The sequence below is a fragment of the Panthera uncia genome, chromosome B1 (assembly GCF_023721935.1).
Source record: "Panthera uncia isolate 11264 chromosome B1, Puncia_PCG_1.0, whole genome shotgun sequence".
Taxonomy (NCBI): Eukaryota; Metazoa; Chordata; class Mammalia; order Carnivora; family Felidae; genus Panthera; species Panthera uncia.
The window spans coordinates 126,299,318-126,320,016 of NC_064811.1; the positions used below are offsets into that span (position 1 = coordinate 126,299,318).

General features: G+C 39.2%; 1 protein-coding gene across 1 annotated transcript in view; it reads left to right on the forward strand.

Annotated features, from left to right (window-relative positions):
- Positions 1–20,699, forward strand: part of FHIP1A (FHF complex subunit HOOK interacting protein 1A) — a 245,077-nt gene that overhangs the window by 66,617 nt on the left and 157,761 nt on the right. The window contains exon 2 of the mRNA XM_049632271.1: positions 3,824–3,950. The gene's annotated coding sequence lies outside the window, so the exon portion shown is untranslated. The remainder of the gene's footprint in view (positions 1–3,823; positions 3,951–20,699) is intronic.

Genomic DNA, 20,699 nt, shown 5'->3' on the forward strand with positions numbered 1-20,699 from the left:
AATAAGAGACTCTATAAAAGTAATGCAACATCTCAGGGATTGATTGAATGGAAATTGAAGATTGAAGCTTCATTTGATTCAGCTTTTCCCAAAGCTTTAGAAGTTTTGCTGTTGGGGGGGGGTGGGGCGGAGGAATATAATCAACTTAATGGGTAGATAGTTGAGGAATCGTGAGCGTATAATGTGGAGAAGGTGGCATCACTGTGGGTCAGAAGATAGGGTATCTCCCTCTGTCTTCACCACATACCAGCTGTTTGATCTTGAACAGGTCACTCAGCCTCTTTTGCCTTGTGCTTCGTTTTTATTGTCTGTAAAATTCAGGGATTGGGTTTAGGTCTGTGCATTTTAAGGCTGAGTTGTTATTGATGTGCTTTAATGGAATCATTGAAGATTGTAGGACCATGTAGAATATATTTTGTTCTATCCTACAGTTTCCACGTGTGGATATAGTCTATCTCAGGTCAGCTCTTTTGGAGGATGAAATTATTCAATAATTAGCTCATAGTCAATTGCATGTATTTGAATGAACTTGTTGAACTTTTTGAGACTTCTGTTTTGATTGATTGATTTAATTACCCTCCAGGAAAGCACTTGATTATAGCACAGGTCAATTAATATAGTGCTGCGGATAAATCCACACCTCCTGTGTAAACCCCCTGAATCTGTTGTACTGATTATAGGGAGAAGTCCATGATGTGGATATTAATTATCCTCCCTGCCCCCCACCCCCGCCCCGTGTTCATTTGGTGGTTTCGCTGTGCTTTTTGTGTGCTTCTGCCTGCTAACAGATTTCTGAACTCAGCACAGCAGAGGTCTAAATTCACTGAATTTATGCCATCAGGAAATGAGGTTTAAATTTTGTTTCTCAGTTGAAATTAGGGATGTAACCTAGCTGTTACACAGAAGAGTGTGAGCCTGAATTTGATTTTATTATGTGGAGGTAGAATGTTTTGTTAGGAGAGTACTTGCCTGAGCAGAGATCTGAGTGTGACTGAACAGTTAACTGCTAACTCCCTACCCACCCCCCTGCCCTTTTAAGCAGGAGAAATATTTTGTTTTTAAATGAGATGACAACCAAGAGAATTACCAAGACCCAGTGAATTTTTTTGAGAGTCCTTTCAATTTACTTGAGTTCTTTTTAACCTTGCTTCGATGTCATTCTGTGCATTACTGTCAAAGGACTCTGCTTCCTTTGAAGTTCCAAAGTGTTGCTGCTGGCGGAATCATGATGGTAAAATAGAAATGGTTCTCAGTAAAGCCCTTAGTGATACATACACGATGCCTTTTTACCTAAGTAAAAGCATATGTGTGTGTCTAAAAATTTAGAGTGTAAGGGGAGGATATGTGATATATGATAATGGACACTAAGATGGGAGAAGTATTTCTCATGAATTAGAGATGCCCTTTCATAATTCAAGAGTCACAGAATGAAGAAAGGCTCGAAATCACCTGAAAAGCATCTGGAAGCAATCTGTAATTCTTAAGAGGTACTAGGAGAGCCTGTATCTCTCCAGTGCATCATGATGAAACTGTTCATGTGGGATTATGGAAAAAGTAGCATTCTGTTCTCTTGTAAAACCTCTTGCGATTAAATGCCTGTAGATTTGATTATGAATTATACTGCGCTGTCCCAGATGCTTAATAAATGATTAATTCATTAGAGTGAAGAAGGCAGATTTGAAGGTACTGAAGATATTTTGGTATTTTTAAACAACAAAAATTCAACGGAATAAATTTGATGATCAAACTGGCCTTGTTTAACTGATTTATGAATTGGGCAACCTCCCGTCTAGCGACAGAAAGGAGCTTTATAGAGCTGTAGAAGAGGAAAGGTTTTTAAAGGCAGGAGGGTGGGGGCAGAAAATGGAAATTATTAGCAAAGAATACGTTGTTTCCGACAAGGTTGTCACCCTAAGGGAGATGGGAGGGGGTGTATTTGGTAGATTATCTCCCTAGTGCTGTTCAGCTAATTCCATGTTGATTGGTTAAAGGTTACATTCCTAGGGGGATGGTGAGGGGGTTGGAAAAGCAGTTAGGTTAGGTATTAAGTCTTGGTTTGCTGAGGTGGGGTTTAGCACAAGTGCCTCCATTTGGGGCCTTCTGTCTCCTTTTTAATGATAAGAATTTATTTGCATGTAAAATGTTACCTTTTATTTTCTGTGCCTCATACTCACTCTTCTTGTGCCTGGTCAGTACCACTACTGTGCCCAGTTTTGAAGATTTAGGTTGCACTGAGGTCTCTCTCCCCCCTCCCCATTTTTTCGCTTTTGTGAAACTTTTGTTACAAGAAAAGGTATTACGTTCCAAACACATACACAAAACCTCTGACAGTGACTTCTAGGAAGCCATCTTTTAATATATTGCATTAACGAGTGGCTCATCCTTGTAACACACAGATTTTAAAGACGTATTTGTTGTACTAGACTCTTGAATTGTTCCCCTTAACCTAAGTTGGGGAAATATTTTACCCAATACTTATAACTATATCAGAACATATTGCATCTTATTTCTTGGTTTTGCAAAAGTAGTTGTGATCATATGTAATTACAACATTGCACTGTGCTTTTTCTTCATATGGTAAATGGCATTTTCCATTATTGTTATAAACTCAAAGTTTTTTGATGGCTGACAAAATTACGGTTAAGTAAATTATGTTGTGTCAAATTTACTTAACTCTTCCCCAGTTATTGGGCATTTAAATGGTTTTTTTTGCTTTACAGTTAAGTGTTTGTATGTGTGTGTATATATATGTATATACATATAATTTAATTTTATTTTAATTCGAGTAGAGTCAACAGGCAGTGTAATAGTTTTAGGTGTACAATATAGTGATTCAACACTTCTGTACACACCCAGTGCTCATCACCACAAGTGCACTCCTTAATCCCCATCACCTATTTAACCCATCCCCTCACTCATCTCTCTGGTAACCATCAGTTCTCTGTAGTTAAGGGCCAAATTTAAGTGTAGCATTTATTGTTTTCTTATAAGATGTTCTTACCTGGACATTTGTCTAGCTTCCACCTATTTTGATCTTGAACAGTGACTTCTTGTGGTTTTGTTTAGCGTTTGCATTAGCTTCTGCCTTTTGTACTCTGTGTTTGGAGCTAGTGTTTTTGCTCTGCTCTCCAGGACACTTCTAGGTGTTCTTTGTATTTCTCTCAGGTAGGATAATTTCCCAACATTCTTCAGACTCCTGTATTTCTGGCTGTACAGTAGGGATTAAGCCATCCATTTGTGTTGTGAAACTTATCTTCCCAGTTAGGCCTGATGATAGGAGATGTGTGTCTAAGACCAAAGTAAACCTTGCTCATGGGCTGGCAAAAAAGCTGGAACTTTCAACTGTCAAAGTCAGGGTAGGTCAGAGGTACCAGGGAATATTTTGGGAGTATTCCACACTTTTAAAAAGTTGATTGTGAAAGTTGTTTGTGGCCCTGCCTTGACTATTTTGTATTGTATTGTCATTATCTTAATACAATGCTGCTGATGCAGGGGTATGGATTTATTTAGTTTCATGGTTTTTTTTTTTCTTCTATTCTGAAAGAAGTGTGTAGTTGTCTAACATCTCTTAGACAATGGAGGAATCCTCTACTTTCTGCTACCCAGAGGGAGTCTTTCATTTTTGGCGAACATTCAGGTGTTTAAGTAAAAATTTACTTTTGCTTATAATTTTCTTTTTGATAAAGAGAGGTGCGATCTGAGGAGAACCCTCTCAGTGTACCACAAATGGTGGGGAAAGGGAGGGGAGAAAGACTAGAGAGTCTTAGACTGGGTTTTAGCAGTTTATTAATGATCGTGGGATATTTTTTATTCCTTTCTATAGATTTCAGAAGTCTTCTTCTGGGAGTTTCCAACAGTGCCAAGTGTTGGAGAAATCTTTTCTGCCCCTCTGATAGCGTGAATTGAGCAAATACAGCCCAGCACTACGCTACCAAAGACAGCAATCTCAGGTAACATCTTCTCATTACTATTAGTATGAGTTCAGTACTGTTCTGTAACAGGCTTAAAAAAAAAAACCTACTTGAACTTACACATCCAAGTGAACATTATCTTGTTCACAACAGTTTGAGAGGCTGTCCTATACTCAAAACATTTACATAAACATAAAAAACCAATTTATTTATGTGTTTTTTGGATCTACATCTCTATCCTCTAGTAGCATTCTTTTTTTTTTTTTTTTAATTTTTAAACGTTTATTCATTTTTTTGAGAAGCAGAGACAGAGCGCAAGTGGGGTAGGGGCAGAGAGAGAGACAGACGCAGAATCTGAAGCAGGCTCCAGGCTCTGAGCTGTCAGCACAGAGCCCAAACCCCACGTGGGGCTCGAACCCGCAAGATCATGACCTGAACTTTGGTAGCTTAACTTACTGAGCCACCCAGGCGCCCCTCTCCAGTAGCACTCGTAAACATCATATTTTCTGTGGTGGCACATCTCAACCCTGTGGGGGTGTATTTGGGAAGTAGTCTAAACTTCTTTAGAGCTAGGGTGATGAATCTGTGGGGCTCTACTTTTGATCAAAAACCACAAGGTACAGTAACATAATGAAAACAGTTTTCCTTTTTGTAATTTGTGTGTTTGAAGGCTTATACACTGTATTAAAAGTTAATTCTAAAGAAGAGGTGACTCTAAGTTTCAAACAATGGTAGTATTGTTAAACAATAGGGCTTATAGTTTGCAGAGAAGCATGTGCTATCTATTTGACTATGTATATGTTGGTATTCTTTCTTATTAAAATCAATCAGTCTGCATTGTAGAAAGGGTTCCTGTATTAATGAGGTTAAATAAGATGGGATCTAAACTTCAGGTATACCTCTACGCCTTGTAATTTGCATCTTACTGGTGGTGTGTTTTGCATTGTTTTTCCAAGTGTTATTAGGGTGCTTGTTAAAAATGCACATTAAAAATTCAAATTATTAGGCCCCAATCTAGGGTGTCAGAATCAGAATGGTGTGGGGAGGGGTTTGGGAATCTGCATTTGTCAAGTAAATACCATCAAAGATTGACATCCCCAATGTTGTAAAAGCATACCTCTATCTAATCTTTGTATTTTTTTTTTAATGTGAAGCTGTTGTTGCATAGTTATTTCTTTGATATTTGCTTTGAATATAATAGCACAGGACTACATTCTCAAGTAGCTTATCATTAGATCAAATGGAGGGTGTAATTGAATAAAACTGTACTTTGAACTTTATGTCTAAATTCAAAGTGGATGTATTTTTTCCTTAGGTGCAAATCATAAATCTATTTCTGACATCCAGATGCCAAATGCTAAATTTTATGAAATATCTGCTCTTCATATTTACTAATAAGTTGTACCTCAGATATCTTCTTCAAGTGTGGCTGGGAAAGAGGAATGGGGAGGCACTGGAGGCCCCTGGAGTCTATGCTACACTCATTTACCATCCAGCCCAGTGTTTTCCAGTAAATACAGTGAGGAAAGTTTTGCTATGCAATTTATGATTCAAACAGAAAAAAGACTTGGGGCACCTGGATGCCTCCCATGTCCAAGCATCCAACTCTTGGTTTTGGCTCAGGTCATCATCTCACAGTTTGTGGGATTGAGCCCCATGTGGGGCTTCATGCTGGCAACATGAAGCCTGCTTGGGATTCTTTATCTCCCACTCTCTCTGCCCCTTCCTGCTCTCGTTCTCTCAAAATAAATAAATAAACTTAAAAAAAAAAAAAAAAAGGAAAAATTTATAGTGTCCTGAAATTTTGTGAAGCTCTTTGAACCCCCCCAATGAAAGGGAGTATTAACATGAAATGAAACAGTAGCCTTTGTTACGATGTTATTTTCATTACCATGTACATTCTTTAGTAATCGTTCCTATAAATTTACTATTTTTAGGTAGTGTAAGCCTTGCGTATAAAGTGTGTTATTTTTTAGATATTTTCATGTTTACAGATTATACCTTTACTTTAAAAGATATGTGCAATATTATAGCATTCTGTGCATGTTAATATTGAGAGATAAATGTAAAATAAAAATGTGACTGTAGATTTCTAAGTGAAGGCTATTATCTTGACATGCTTGTTTCCTTTTTTTAAATATATAGTTTTTTATGTTTATTTTTGAGAGAGAAGGACAGCACAAGCAGGGGAGGGGCAGAGAGAGAGGGAGACACAGAATCTGAAACAGGCTCCAAGCTCTGCACTCAGAGCCTGATGTGGGGCTCAAACCCATGAACCGTGAGATCATGACCTGAACTGAAGTCAGACACCCAACCGACTGAGCCACCCAGACCCAGAATTTCCTTACTTTTTAAGGCTAAATCATATTCTACTACATTTTTGTGTTATCCATTCATCAACTGATGGACTTTTGGGTTGCTTCAGCTTTTTTGGCTGTCACTAATACTGCTGCTATGTATGTGGTGTATAAATATGTTTGTGTCCCTGTGTTCAGTTATTTTATTATATATATTATTATATATTCTAGTATATATCTAGAAGTGGAATTGCTAGATCAAATGGTAATTCCATTTTTGATTTTATGAAGCACTGTTTTCCTTAGCAGCTACGTCACTTTATAGTCCCACCAATGGTACCCAAGAGCTCTCTACATCCTCACTGACACTGGTTATTGATTTTTTGTTTTGTTTTGTTTTTTTAATTTTTATTTATTTTTATTATTTTTAAAATTTACATCCAAATTAGTTAGCATGTAGTGCAACAATGATTTCAGGAGTAGATTCCTTAATGCCCCTTACCCATTTAGCCCATCCCCCCTCCCACAACCCCTCTAGTAACCCTCTGTTTGTTCTCCATATTTAAGAATCTCTTATGTTTTGTCCCCCTCCCTGTTTTTATATTATTTTTGCTTCCCTTCCCTTGTATTCATCTATTCTGTGTCTTAAAGTCCTCATATGAGTGAAGTCCTATGATATTTGTCTTTCTCTGACTAATTTCGCTTAGCATAATACCCTCTAGTTCCATCCACATAGTTGCAAATGGCAAGATTTCATTCTTTTTGATTGCCGAGTAATACACCATTGTATATATGTATACCACATCCTCTTTATCCATTCATCCGTGATGGACATTTGAGCTCTTTCCATACTTTGGCTATTGGTGATAGTGCTACTATAAACATTGGGATGCATGTGCCCCTTCGAAACAGCATACATTTTTCCCTTGGATAAATACCTAGTAGTGCAATTGCTGGGTCATAAGGTAGTTCTATTTTTAATTTTTTGAGGAACCTCCATACTGTTTTCCAGAGTGGCTGCACCAGTTTGCATTCCCACCAGCAATGCAAGAGATCCTCTTTCTCCGCATCCTCACCAACATCTGTTATGTTTGTTTGTTTGTTTTTTTTAACGTTTATTTATTTTTTTGAGACAGAGCATGAACGGGGGAGGGTCAGAGAGAGGGAGACACAGAATCTGAAACAGGCTCCAGGCTCTGAGCCATCAGCCCAGAGCCCGACGCGGGGCTCGAACTCACAGACCACGAGATCGTGACCTGAGCCGAAGTTGGCCGCTCAACCAACTGAGCCACCCAGGCGCCCCTGTTATGTTTGTTTTTTAATAGCAGACTTTCTGATGGATGTGAGTTGGTATCTTGTAGTTTTGATATGCCTTTCCCAAATGATTAGTGATGGTGAACACCTTTTCATATGCTGTTGGCCCTATGTGTACCTTTTTTTTGAGAAATGTTTAGTCAAGTCCTTTGTCCATTTTTTTAAAAAAAATTTAATGTGTATTTTTGAGAGAGAGAGAGAGAGAGAGAGAGCAAGTGCTTAAGCTGGGGAGGGGCAGAGAGAGAGAGAGGGAGACACAGAATCCGAAGCAGGCTCCAGGCTCTGAGCTGCCAGCACAGAGCCTGACGTGGGGCTCAAACCCACGAACTGTGAGATCATGACCTGAGCAGAAATCGGACACTTAACTAACGGAGCCCCCCAGGCACCCCTTGTCCTTTGTCCATTCTTTAATTGGGTCATTTGTCTTTTAGTTTTGAGTTGTATTTTTTTAATATATGCTATATTCTGATATTAATCCTTTATCAGAAATATGACTTACACATATTTTCTCCCATTCTGTGGGTTGCCTTTTCACTCTGTATATTGTGTCCTTTGATGCACCAAAGTTTTAAATTTTGATATAGTTCAGTATATCTGTTTTCACTTTTGTTGCCTGTGCAAATCAAGGTCATGAAGCTTTCCCCCTGTCTTTTCTTCTAAGAGTTTTTTTAGTTTTAGTTTTTATTTTAGGTCTTTGATCCATTTTGAGGTAATTTTTGTATATGGTATAAAGTAAGGGTCCAACTTCATTGTTTTGTGTATGGGTATCTGGTTTTCCCAACACTGTTTGTTGAAGTGAAGTTTGTACTTTTAAAAACAGTTTAGGATAAGGAAAAGAAAAGCAGAAAATCATAAATGGCTATGTTGTATCTATGTAGGAATTCCCAGAAACTCCTCTTAATTAAGAAGATATGTCAGACTATTTCAGAAACGAAACAAAAAGAAAAAAAAGACTATTTCAGAAACTATTTTATAAATATGAAGCCCACTTTAGACTAAGGTTTAATAAATGTAGGTTAGTGTAAAGCCTGTGTTTAAGTTTTATGTTTGTTAATTGGTGGGCAGTGACTTCTTGTATTTGGGCTTTGATTATGGTAAACTCTGTTTTGTTTTTTAGGTATGGGTGTGTGTGTATGAGACCTGATACAGGGCTTTTCTCAGTTAACTCTGGCCAATGAAGGATCTTGTCGTTTTATGGAGCTTTAGTTTCAAGATCGTAACAGAATCAACGTTTTTGTGGTAAAGAATAGCCAGTAATGAATCCTGGGAAAAACCTGTAGCCAGCTCAAACATTCACCTGTCTGTGTAGCAGAAGTTATTTGGAACCTGTTTTTGCCTCTTAGCTGTAAAAAGCAGTGTGTGTGTGTGTCAACAGAATATTTACACTGGTTTTGGAAAGGTCAGACATCAGATATTGTACCCTTAGAAGTCAGGTTATTTTTGGGAGGGGAGGAGGGTACTGGGCACCGAGTGGGAAGAATATAGTAGCAAATATATGTAACTGAGAGGAAAGCCTGGGCAGAATTTAGAGGGAACAGTTCAGGCGGGCGTAGGAGTGGCATGGATAATGAAAGGATTGCATACTTAGGCGCATTACTTTCTTCAGAGGAAATGGTAGCAGATAATAAAGGTAGCACAGTAAGTACTACAGATGGAAAGTGGGTTTGAAAGGAGTTGGAGACAATATGATATAAAATGTGTATGATAGTCTTGGGGAGATGCTGTCAGTGGAATTCATCTGTTAGGGATTTTGTTCTCAGAACAGTGAGACAAATAGCAGGTAGACAGAGGCAATTACAGATATTCTGAGCTATTGAGGGAATTACATATTTGAATGTAGTGTTTCAGGGTTAAGACTCGTCTACACGAGAGAAGAGCCACAGTGATAGCAGCACTAGAATGCTGTCTTTCGGACGTAAATCCGGGATGTCTGAGTCATGCAGAATTGGGGTGGTGAGTGACTTCCATGGCTTTGTGTGGAACCAGTGGGAAACCACTGTCAAAAGTGGTTTTGAATAAAAAATCTAGCCTCAAAACTGGACTAGATTTTTCTGAGTAAATAATGCTGAGGGAGCATAAGGCAAGCTGATAGGTAGCAAACGCCAACCCCCCAGGTGGGGTATGTGTGATGTTATTCCTCTGACACTCCTGGCTGTGCAAGAACACAAGAAAGGAGAAAACAAATGGTTAACTGATAGAGATCACAGTCATGCAGGACATGAGTCTCCATCAGTTTACGAATATCATAGTAAATTACAAGAAAAATTCAATCTTATTAATAGCCTAATCTCCAGAAACCTATAGGCTCAGTTTCCTGGAGCCCCAACATTACCCTCCCCTCCATAGTGATGTGGGGAACAAAGGCAAGAAGGAAATGGCAGGTAAAATTAAATTTCTTTATAACCTGCAGCCCATTGACAAATACTTAAGGCAAATACAGAGTGTGGATAACATTTCTCCAGGAACCTCTTACTGTCATCATGTTAATGTCTTGCTAGAGGGAAAATAACCTCAGCTTGAGAATAGCAAGGGCTCAGGTATCTTAGGAGTCTTCTTTCACTTATGAAAGTCCTTTTAGAGGCCTCCCTTTTTGCCTTTACCTCCCCCAATTCCATAGTATATAATCAGTTACTCTTTACAACCCCAGTGCAGCTCTTTCTGCCTACGGGTCCTGTTCGTGCTTTAATAAAATCACCTTTTGGCACCAAAGAATTCTTTCTTGGCTGTCAGCTCCGGACCCCCACCACTCCAAAACTCCATCAAATAACATAAAGAGATACCTAAAATGACTTTGTACAGTCAAATAATCAAACCAGGTACCTAGTGCTTTCATTCTGAAATTTGTTCATTCTGCATGTATCTTTTCATAATTTATAGACTTTAAAATCACGATCTATCTTTAAATTGTTTTGTGAAATTTGTCCTTTTATTTATTCAGTTATTTTTATTTCTTCATATGTTCCACGACCCTTGTAATTTCATTCTAGCTTAGTTTGGATCTTTTCCAGCTCTGTATGTTTCTTCCAGTTTACTAGAACGGCTTAGAATAAATGTATGTAATTTATGTTTGGTCATGTTTTCTATTTATTTTCAACAACGTTCCTGAAACGCATTGGCTTTTCTTGATCTTTAAGGGTATAAGGCTGCCCTGAATCGGTGTACAGAGAAAAGTCTTTAATGGCTCTAGTGCAGACCAGAGGTTGTCAAAGTGTGGTCCCCAGATGAACAGCATCAGCTTCACCTGGACGCTTGTTAGAAATGTAAATTCTTGGGGAGCCTGAGTGGCTCAGTTGGTTAAGTGTCCGACTTCGGCTCAGGTCATGATCTTGTGGTTCATGAGTTCAAGCCCTGTGTCGGGCTCTGTGCTGATAGCTCAGAGCCCGGAACCTGCTTTGGATTCTGTGTCTCCCTCTCTCTCTGCCCCTCCCCTGTTTGCTCGCATGTGTGTGCACTCTCTCTCTCTCAAAAATAAATATTAAAAAAATTAAAAAGAAATGTGAATTCTTAGGTTGAATCAGAAACTCTATGTTTAACAAGACCTCAGATGATCCTGATGCATATTACAGTTTGAGAATTGCTTCAGTCATTCTCATTAGCTATGTGCTATTGTCCAAGTCATACGTATTTGTTAAAAAATTTTTTTAAATGTTTATTTATTTTTATAATTTTTTTTTAACGTTTATTTATTTTTTTGAGACAGAGACAGAGCATGAACGGGGGAGGGGCAGAGAGAGAGGGAGACACAGAATCGGAAGCAGACTCCAGGCTCTGAGCCATCAGCCCAGAGCCCGACGCGGGGCTCGAACTCACGGACAGTGAGATCGTGACCTGAGCCGAAGTCAGACGCTTAACCGACTGAGCCACCCAGGCGCCCCATGTTTATTTATTTTTAAGAGAGAGACAGGGTGCAAGTGGGGGAGGGGCAGAGAGAGAGAGGGAGACAGAATCCGAAGCAGGCTCTAGGCTCTGAGCCATCAGCACTGAGCCTGATATGGGGCTTATACCCATGAATGGTGAGATCATGACCTGAGCCAAAGCCAGATGCTTAACCGACTAAGCCACCCAGGTGCCCCGTCATTCATATTCTTTAGCTCTTGGTTTCCTGATCAGATAAAGCAAGGGTTCTCAAATATTAGTGTGCACACAAATTATCTAGTGAGCTTATTTAAAAAATTTTAAAAAGCAGTAAATTTTTTCTAACCTCATACCCTGAGATTCTGATTCAGTAGGTCTTGGATGACTCCGCTGTCTACTTTTCAGCAAATTTTCATATTTATGATCTGAACCAGTGGATGTCTCTGAGTTTCCTTCAAGTTATAAAGCAATGGGATTTAAAATGGCTTTTTTGGGAGGTTCAGTAACTGAAGCTTGGGGGCCAGAACTTTAATTGCAAAGTGCAGTTTGGATTATTTTTCACTGAAACCAGTATGTTCTGATTTTGAAAAATCAGAATCTTACCTTGAAAAATCTTGTTCTTTCTTGACTACTTAGATTACTGTAGGAGATTTTTCTGATGCTAATCCTCATTGATAAGGCAGTCTGCTCACTTAAAAGAGCTTTCTGATTCTTGTAAACTTGGAGATTTCATTATGTGGTTCTTTAGGTAATTTATAAAAATAATCACTGCTTTTTACTGAGGGAATACTGCTTTTTACTGAGGTCTTTTTGTCCTTACCCTTTATTTATAATCTCTGAGATTGTTCCCTCTGTGTGATGTTTCCCTCATCTGACTTTTGAAGGAATTGAGACCAAGCCTCCCTGGTATGTGCCACTTTGGCATGTGGATTACTTTGAGCTGAATTTGAGGCCCAAAAGACTCAGAGATTTCCCCTCCCTCTTAGGGGCCTAAAAGAATTTATATAGGGGGCTTGGTCCAGGAAGAGAACTGTCACCAGAGATAACTATAAGGAATGTGGTCTAAGTGTGGTAAGCTTGGGGGAAGCTTGGCAAGGCCTGGAAATCAGGTTCCTTTCGTATCTCATTGTCTTTGAATGGCATGGAAAACATTTGTTTTCCAAACATTAGCTCTTCCCACCTTTTGTAAATTGTCTTTCTCCCCTTTGAAGTCTCACACCCCTACCCCCTTCTCCTTAGCTCAGGATGGCATATAAGCCTCAACTGCCCAACTGCCTGTGGGTCACATTTTTGGGGACTCCTGAATGTACGTAATGAAATCTGTTTTTCTACTGTTAATCTGTCTTTTGTCAATTTAATTAATAGACAGCCAAAAGAACCTAGAAAGGTAGAAGAAAATTTGCTGCTCCCCTCCCATGCCATTCATATTTTTGTTTCTTTAATTTTTATGGTACAATCTTACTAGAAATATTTTTCGTGAGTCTCCCTCTTAGTGGCTGCTCCTTCTCAGTCTTTTTTTTCCTTTATCCCTTGAATGTCAGGGTTCCCCAGGAGCTTCTTTCCTCCACATCTCACCTACGTGCTCTCCCCTCAGGGCCCGCTTCTGCCTGTCTGCCAGGCCTTGCTCAAATGACCCCTTAATACCACCCTTTGTAAAGTAGCACCTGACTCTCAGAACTCCCCTCTGAGCTTTAGTTCATATAACCAGCTGCCTACTGGATATCCCACAGGCAGATCCAGTTAAAATATCCAAAACAGAACTCTTCTTTCTACTCCCCTGAAATCTCTCATGTTCCTTGTCTTGGTGAATAGCATCACCATCACCCTTTATGTAGCTGACATTTATCCAGCATTCCCTACGTGCCAGGGACTGTTCTCAGGACTTTCAGGTAAGTCTCACACAATTTTTTGAGGTAGATTCTATTGTTATTCCCATCATACAGATGTGGATACCCGAGTATGTGGCTTAAGTAATTTCCCCAAGGTCACAGCTGTTAATTGGTGGAAATGGAATCCCAGAGTTTGTAGTCTTAATCATTGTGCTCTGCTACCTTCCTCTCTCGGAAGCCTAGCCAGATGTCTAGGATTACCCTTTACTTCACCCTCTTTCCCTCTGCATGTCTGCTCAGTCCTCTTGAGCACATCTACTAAATTTCAGAAGCACAATCTACTTCTCTGTCTCTGTCTCTCTTTTTTTAAGTTTATTTATTTTGAGAGAGAGAGAGAGAGAGAGAGAGAGAGAGAGAACGAACTTGTGCATGAACAGAGGAGGGGCAGACAGAGAGGGAGAGAAAGAATCCCAAGCAGGCTCACACTGTCATCATGGAGCTGGATGTCGAGCTTGAACTCATGAACCCTGAGATCGTGACCTGAGCCAAAATCAAGAGTCAGACGCTTAACCAACTGAGCCACCCAGGTGTCCCTCTCTGCTTTCTATTGTAAGTATTCTAATCTAGGCCTGCATCATCTCTTGCCCCTGCTATTATAACCTGTGTCCTCTTTCCATCCATTTCTTTATATTATGGCCAGTGTGTTATTCTTCCTTGTAGTAAATCTGATTATGACACTTTTCTGTACACACCAGCCTAACCTTTCCATGATCAGATAGCTAGTATTGGGTGAATCCTCGATTATTCCACTTCTCTGTTGGGCAAGCCCCAGGAGTTCTGAGGAAAGAATGTTTCAGGCATTTGAAGAATCTCACCCTTATAAGGCAGAAAGCTGGAAGGGTGCAGGTACCTGCACCTTGGTGGTACCTGACATTTTGAGAGTTTCAAAATAAAAAGATAATTGATATCTTTGTTTTTGTCTCTTTGGGTCCTTAATTTGTATTTAGAGAAATAAAAGAACAAAAAAGTCAGAGTCAGGTCTGGTGCAGAGAAGTGTCGGTGTCTGTCCTTTTGGAAGTTCTCTGGAAGAGTGCTGTCCCCACTCCCACTCCAGTTCTGTGCTCTGGCAAAGCATACTGTTTGCATTCCCTACAATATGTCACGGTCCCTCTTTTCCTCTGGGTCTTTTCATATGCTCTTCCCTCCACCTAGAATACTCCTCCCTCACTGTCTCTTTGTCTGGCTAACACTACCATTTCCCTTTTCAGGTCTCAACTTAAATTTCAGATCACCTGGAAAACCACCTCTGATCCCATTTACCTTTCAACAGTTTGGGTTAAATGCTTTTTCTTACCTGCTGCCATAGCATACCATTCTTTCCATACCATCTGATTTATAAAAAAAGTTTTTTTTTATTTTGAGAGAGGGAGAGTGAATTGGGGGGGGGGGGGTTGCAGAGAGAGAGGGAAGGAGAAACACAAGCAGGCTTCATGCCCAGCTCAGAGCCTGACATGGGGCTTGATCCCACAACCATGAGATCATGACCTGAGCTGAAATCAAGTGTCAGATGCTTAACTGACTGAGCCACCCAGGTGCCCATATAAAACTGTTTCTTAATTGTTCAGTTTTTCTTTTAGACTGTAAGCTACATTATTGCTGTGTTTCCATTGCTCAGAGTAGCTATTGATTGTATGGAAGAGTAAATGAGTATTTAAATGAACTAATTAATTCCTGCCAATTCCAGCTGCTTTGTACGTTTTTTAAAAATAACTCTGTAAGTTGATATATCAGTTAGGGTTAGGTTCACCCATAAGTAACTACCAGAACCAATGGCTCAAACAAATTAGGGGATTATTTTTCTTCCACATAAAACAAGTCTGGCACTAGGCTATCCAGGCTTAGTGTGGTGGTTTCTTGATTATCAGGGACCTAGGTCCTTCCATCTTTCAGCTTTACTATCTTGGTGTGATCCTTGCCCCATGTTCCCATCTCAAGATGGACATAAGAAGTCTAGCCCAAGTGTAGGTCCTCATTCTAGGAACGAAGGGAAAGTCAAAATGCAAAAGGGAGCTTGCCAGCAGTCTGCCTCTTGCCTCCACCCTTTTTAGGGGCTTTCCTGAAAGGCCTTCATGGATTTCCTTCATGGATTTCCCCTGATACTCATTGGTCAGACGGTATCATAGTATCACCTCTGGCTATAGGGAGGCCAGGAGATCTTTTTTTTTTTTTTAAATGTTTGTTTATTTTTGAGAGACAGTGTACAAGTCGGGGAGGGGCAGATAGAGAGAAAGACACAGAATCTGAAGCAAGCTCCAGGCTCTGAGCTGTCAGCACAGAGCCTGACATGGGGCTTGAACTCATGAGCTGTGAGATCATGACCTGATCTGAAGTCGGATGCTCGACTGAGCCACCCAGGCACCCCCAGGAGATCTACTTTTTGCCTTAGATCTTGGCTGCTTGCTGCAAAATTGGTATTCTGTTAATAAAGGAGAGAATTAGCAATCTACTTGGATATTTTATGATCTTTATTCACAGGCATGTGAAAAATCTAAATGATTACTTTTATGAAACATTTTTTTCTGGGTATTTGCACTTAGTGACTTGAGAGTATACCTTAAAGTCTCATTGAGATGCGCCCCAGTCTTCTGGTGGGAGTATAAATTGCTAGAATATTTAGCAAAATATTTGGCAAGAGATATCAAGAAGTAAGAAATTTCTATCTTCAATCTCCTTCTCTTTGCTTTTCTGTAAAGCTAAAATCTAAATTCCATAAATTGGATTATTTTGAGAATGTAATGACTTGGGAAAATGCTTAGGATATAATATTAAAGGGAAGGAGCAGGAATCAAAATTTGATCCCAAGTCATTAAATTCTTTAAAAAAAAATGCAATTTTAACAGTTGTCATTCATTCCACTATAAGAATATATTTAATCCTTTTCTTATTATTGAACACAAGCTTGTTCCAGTTTTTTCACTATTAGAAATATTCTTTGATGAAAGACTTAGTACATTTGTATATAATTTTATTTAGATTTCTGTGTTTTTGGTAGATTTATAGAAGAATGAACAGAAGAGATTGAAGATTTGGATCCCTTATTTGTTGATTTCTGTTGCCAGTTCTTTTGCCACACATATACCTCTGATTTTGTAAAATTTATGAAATTATTAGGAAATGTAGGGAAAAGAGTAGAAAGATATTAGAGCTTTAAAAATAGTATATTGCTTATGCTTTGAGTCATTTTTACTATTCTTGTATTTTCTATATATTCTTTGTTTGCAATGACTATTGTTTTTTATGATTTAAAAAAGAAATTCAGTTGAAAATAAATAATATGCCTTCTATTTTGATGATCAACCACTGCTTTGCTATTTAGGGTCTTATCATCAAAGGTAAAGTTATATATTGATGTTTTAATCACAGAAGAATAAGCAATGGTAGATGTATCCTCTAGGGTTTAGAATTTACATGTTAGACATGTTTTCCTGAATTGGTGTAAAGATCCCTTCTCTAGTTTGCCTGGTATTTCAGCCTTACCTAATGGAAACTAGAAAGTTGAAATAACAAACGTTGCTGGGTCTTTTTATTTTCCCCAGTGGCATTTGTTGTAGTTGTTAAAAACAAAAGCACCACAAAACTTGAATTCTTGTATTCAGTAGCTGGATTGGAGTATCACCTCTATGTAGTCCTAGGGTCATTTTTAACTAAATCATCATTTCCAGGGCAATTCTATTAATATATAAGTATATATTTGTTTCTAGAGAAAAATAATGAGAGGACCATGGAGTGTATGGGTTCATGTAAGTGACCCTTAGGCAAGATAGTGACCTCTTTCATATTCACAGGCTCTGTAGGCAGGAATAGAGTAATTTTAGAGGTGCATTCCAGAGTGTTATGTAAGGAGAGAGTGTATGAAAACCATGTGAAATATAAACCAAAGTAGTGTCAGTTAAAAAACAACAAAAACAAACCTCTAAATCAACACTATATGTCAGAATTTGGGGACCTCGGGATGGGAATGCAAGGTTTAGGTTATGTTTGGTGGGGAAAGGGCAGATTTGTGGGAATTTGTTTTGAGTAGTTTCCTTCAGGCTCCTGAGAATGAGCATACTTTTTGAATGTAAAATCATTCTGTGGGCTGCTATAAGATTTTGCCCCTAATTCTGTTTTCCCTAAATTGAGAAAATAATACTGATAGAGAGGTATGAAGACTCTACTCATATTTTTAAGTAACTTGGTATTTTATTAAATATAATACTGTCTGTATACTGTCTATAGGTACTCAAAAAGTGGTTAAAGTGGAGTTTGGGCAACAATGGCCCATGGACCAAATCTGGCCTGCTGTCTGGTTTTTTTTTTTTTTTTTTTTTTTTTTAAACCATCTACCAGCTGAGAATAGTTAGGGCATTTTTTTTTTTTTTTTTAATGTTTATTCAGTTTTCAGAGACAGAGTGTAAGCAGGGGAGGGGCAGAGAGAGAGAGGGAGACACAGAATCCGAAGCAGGCTCCAAGCTCTGAGCTGTCAGCACAGAGCCGGACACGGGGCTTGATCTCACAAACTGTGAGATCATGACCTGAGCTGAAGTTGGCTGCTTAACTAACTGTCACTCAGGTGCCGCAGTTTAGGCATTTTTAAATGCTTGGGAAAAAAAAGAGACAGGAATATGTATAGAGAGCATACAGTTGATGCATGAACAATGTAGGGAGTTAGGGGCACTGGCTTCCCAGAAAATCCACAGCTGGGGCACCTGGGTGGCTCAGTCAGTTGAGCATCTGGCTCTTGATTTCAGCTTAGGTCATGATCTCATAGTCTGTGAGTTCGAGCCCTGTGTTGGGCTACTGTCAGCAAGGAGCTTGCTTCAGATCCTCTGTTTCCTTCTCTCTCTGCCTCTCTCTGCCTCTCTCTCTCTCTCTCTCTCTCTCTCTCTCAAAAATAAATAAACATTAAAAAAACAGAAAAGAAAATCCATGCTAACGTTCGACTCCCTAAAAACCTTCCTAAAATCACTAATAGCCTCCTATTGACCAGAAGTATTACTGATAACACAGACAGATAATTACTACACATTTTGTATGTTATATGTATTATATACTGTATTCTTAAAGTAAGCTAGAGAAAAAATATTATTAAGAAAGCCATAAGGATGAGAAAATACATTTATAGTTCTGTATTTATTGAAAAAAAAATTCACATATAAGTTGACCTGTGTAGTTCAAACATGTGTTGTTCAAGGATCAACTGTATATGTATCTTGAAAAGCCTAAAATATTCACTGCCTGGCTCTTTACAGGAAAGAAAAAAAAAAAAAAGACAACCCTTGATCTGAAGCAGTTGTTTTCAACCAGAGGCAATTTTGCCACCAGGGGACATTTGGCATTGTCTCCAGACATTTTTGGTGGTCACAACTGTGGGGGGTGTGGATGCTACTGGCAATTAGTGGGTAGAGGCCAGAGATGTTGCTAAACATGATGCACAGAATGGCTCCTCAAGACAAACAAAGGACTGATCCAAAATGTTGACAAAGACTTTCTCTTGCCCAAACTTAAGTTAGGCCCCTCTGAGCCTTCTTGCTGACTAGGTCTTAAACTTGGCTCCCATCCTGTTTTTGGCCTGCCTATCTCCATTTTGGCAAGAATTTTGCCAAGCCAGTTTAGTGAAAATACCCCCATTCTTAATATCTGATCAGCTTTGATTCCTGATCAAATTCCATATTCCCCACCCTTGATATCTGCTCAGCAAGAATCCTGTTAGATCAGTTTAGTAAGAATCCCCCATCCTTGCTGTCTTGTCTTAGTAATTTTCTGTCTCCTGACCTCCTCACTCTGCTTGTTGGTTGGTATAAATTCCCAGTTGTCTTTGCTCTATGGAGTTGGAGTTGAGCCTGATCTCACTCCCCTGTTTTGATAGTCTTGACACCTATTATAATGGTCCTGAGTTAAATCCTCCCATACTTGTTTGACAACTGTCAGAATATTTTCTCTTTAACAATATCAGTAGTGTTGTGGTTGATAAACCCTGGACTAAAATAATTTCAGCTTAGGTCATGATCTCATGACCTAATGTTTGGTACATATATGAATTCAGGGATCACCTCTGTAGAATGACTGCAGTGGGACCCCCCCCCCCCAACTTTACCTCTGGGGTTCCATTGTTTTATAGGGAGGAAAGACCAGCAAGCACAAACCTGCACTGGGGAACAGTTGCTTCAGGACTTGGAAGAGGCCAGCTGTAAAGATACTTCACCCAACAACATTTCCAGGGTAGAGGATGGCTGTGCTCTTTGGGTGGCCTTAAGAATGAAATAAGATGGACTCTGTCTAGGGGGATTTCAGTTTCAACCTCTCTTTCTCTCCAGTATTTGTTTACATGTTGGAATCTTCATTAAAAGATAAAACCTTGGGGTGCCTGGGTGGCTCAGTCGGTTGAGCATCTGACTTCAGCTCAGGTCATGATCTTGTGGCTTGTAGGTTCAAGTCCCGTGTTGGGCTCTGTGCTGACAGCTCAGGGGTTGGAGCCCGCTTTGGATTCTGTGTCTCCCTCCCTCTCTGTCTCTGACCCTTCCCCACTCACACTCTGTCTCTCTCTTTCTCTCTCTCTCAAAAATAAACATTAAAAAAAAAAAAAGATAGAACCTTTCAATCTTCAACTGAAAGTAAAATGCTAAAAGGCAAATGTATGAACTTGTTAAAAACAAGCTTAGATAGTTACTAAGCAATAAATGGAAGTGATTACTATATCTTTTGGGTTCTCATTTAGAAGTGTGTAAAGAGAACAAGAGTGCACACAGGGTCTGAAGATGTGTTTTTATATCTTGGGGCAGAAGTTAAGGAGATTGGAAATCTTGCTTGGTGACTGAGAGGCAAGAGCAAGTGAAAGACAAGAGCTATAACTTGACTTTTACTGTATATGTAAGTCCCAGTCTCCCATTTCTTTTGCCTGCTACTTTCCTAAGAGCTAGAGCCCTGACCTCTATTCAATCCATGTGGCTTTGCTTCCTTCTCTGGGCAGAAACCCTGGATCGTTGGATTACCTACTGGTCTGAACTTCTCTTTTTTCCACATGAAGCCAATTCTGCCCAGTACACATCCAGCCTGCTCAACTGAACCCCTCTAGCTGATGGTTATCATTTTCTTTAACATCCTGATTTTCCTTGATCACATTATTCTAGACTGAGTTCTGATATATGACTTCATAAAGTAAGCATAGTTATAAAATGGCCACAAAGCCCTTAATGCATGCAAATTAGAACTTCTCTTTGCATTTATCTCCATTCTCCACACGTTTTAATTTTTCCCCCATTTTCTTCTGGAAATCTTTCATTTTGATGATGGGAAGTCATAGAGAAGACCATGCTGTTGTTTATAGATCTTCAGCTATTGTCTGGGAGAATATTCTCATAAGAGACTTTATGGGTACTATCAGGACATTGTTTGAGACTATTTTAATGACTTGGAATTGCCAACATAGAAGATGTCCAGAAGGACATGGGGAA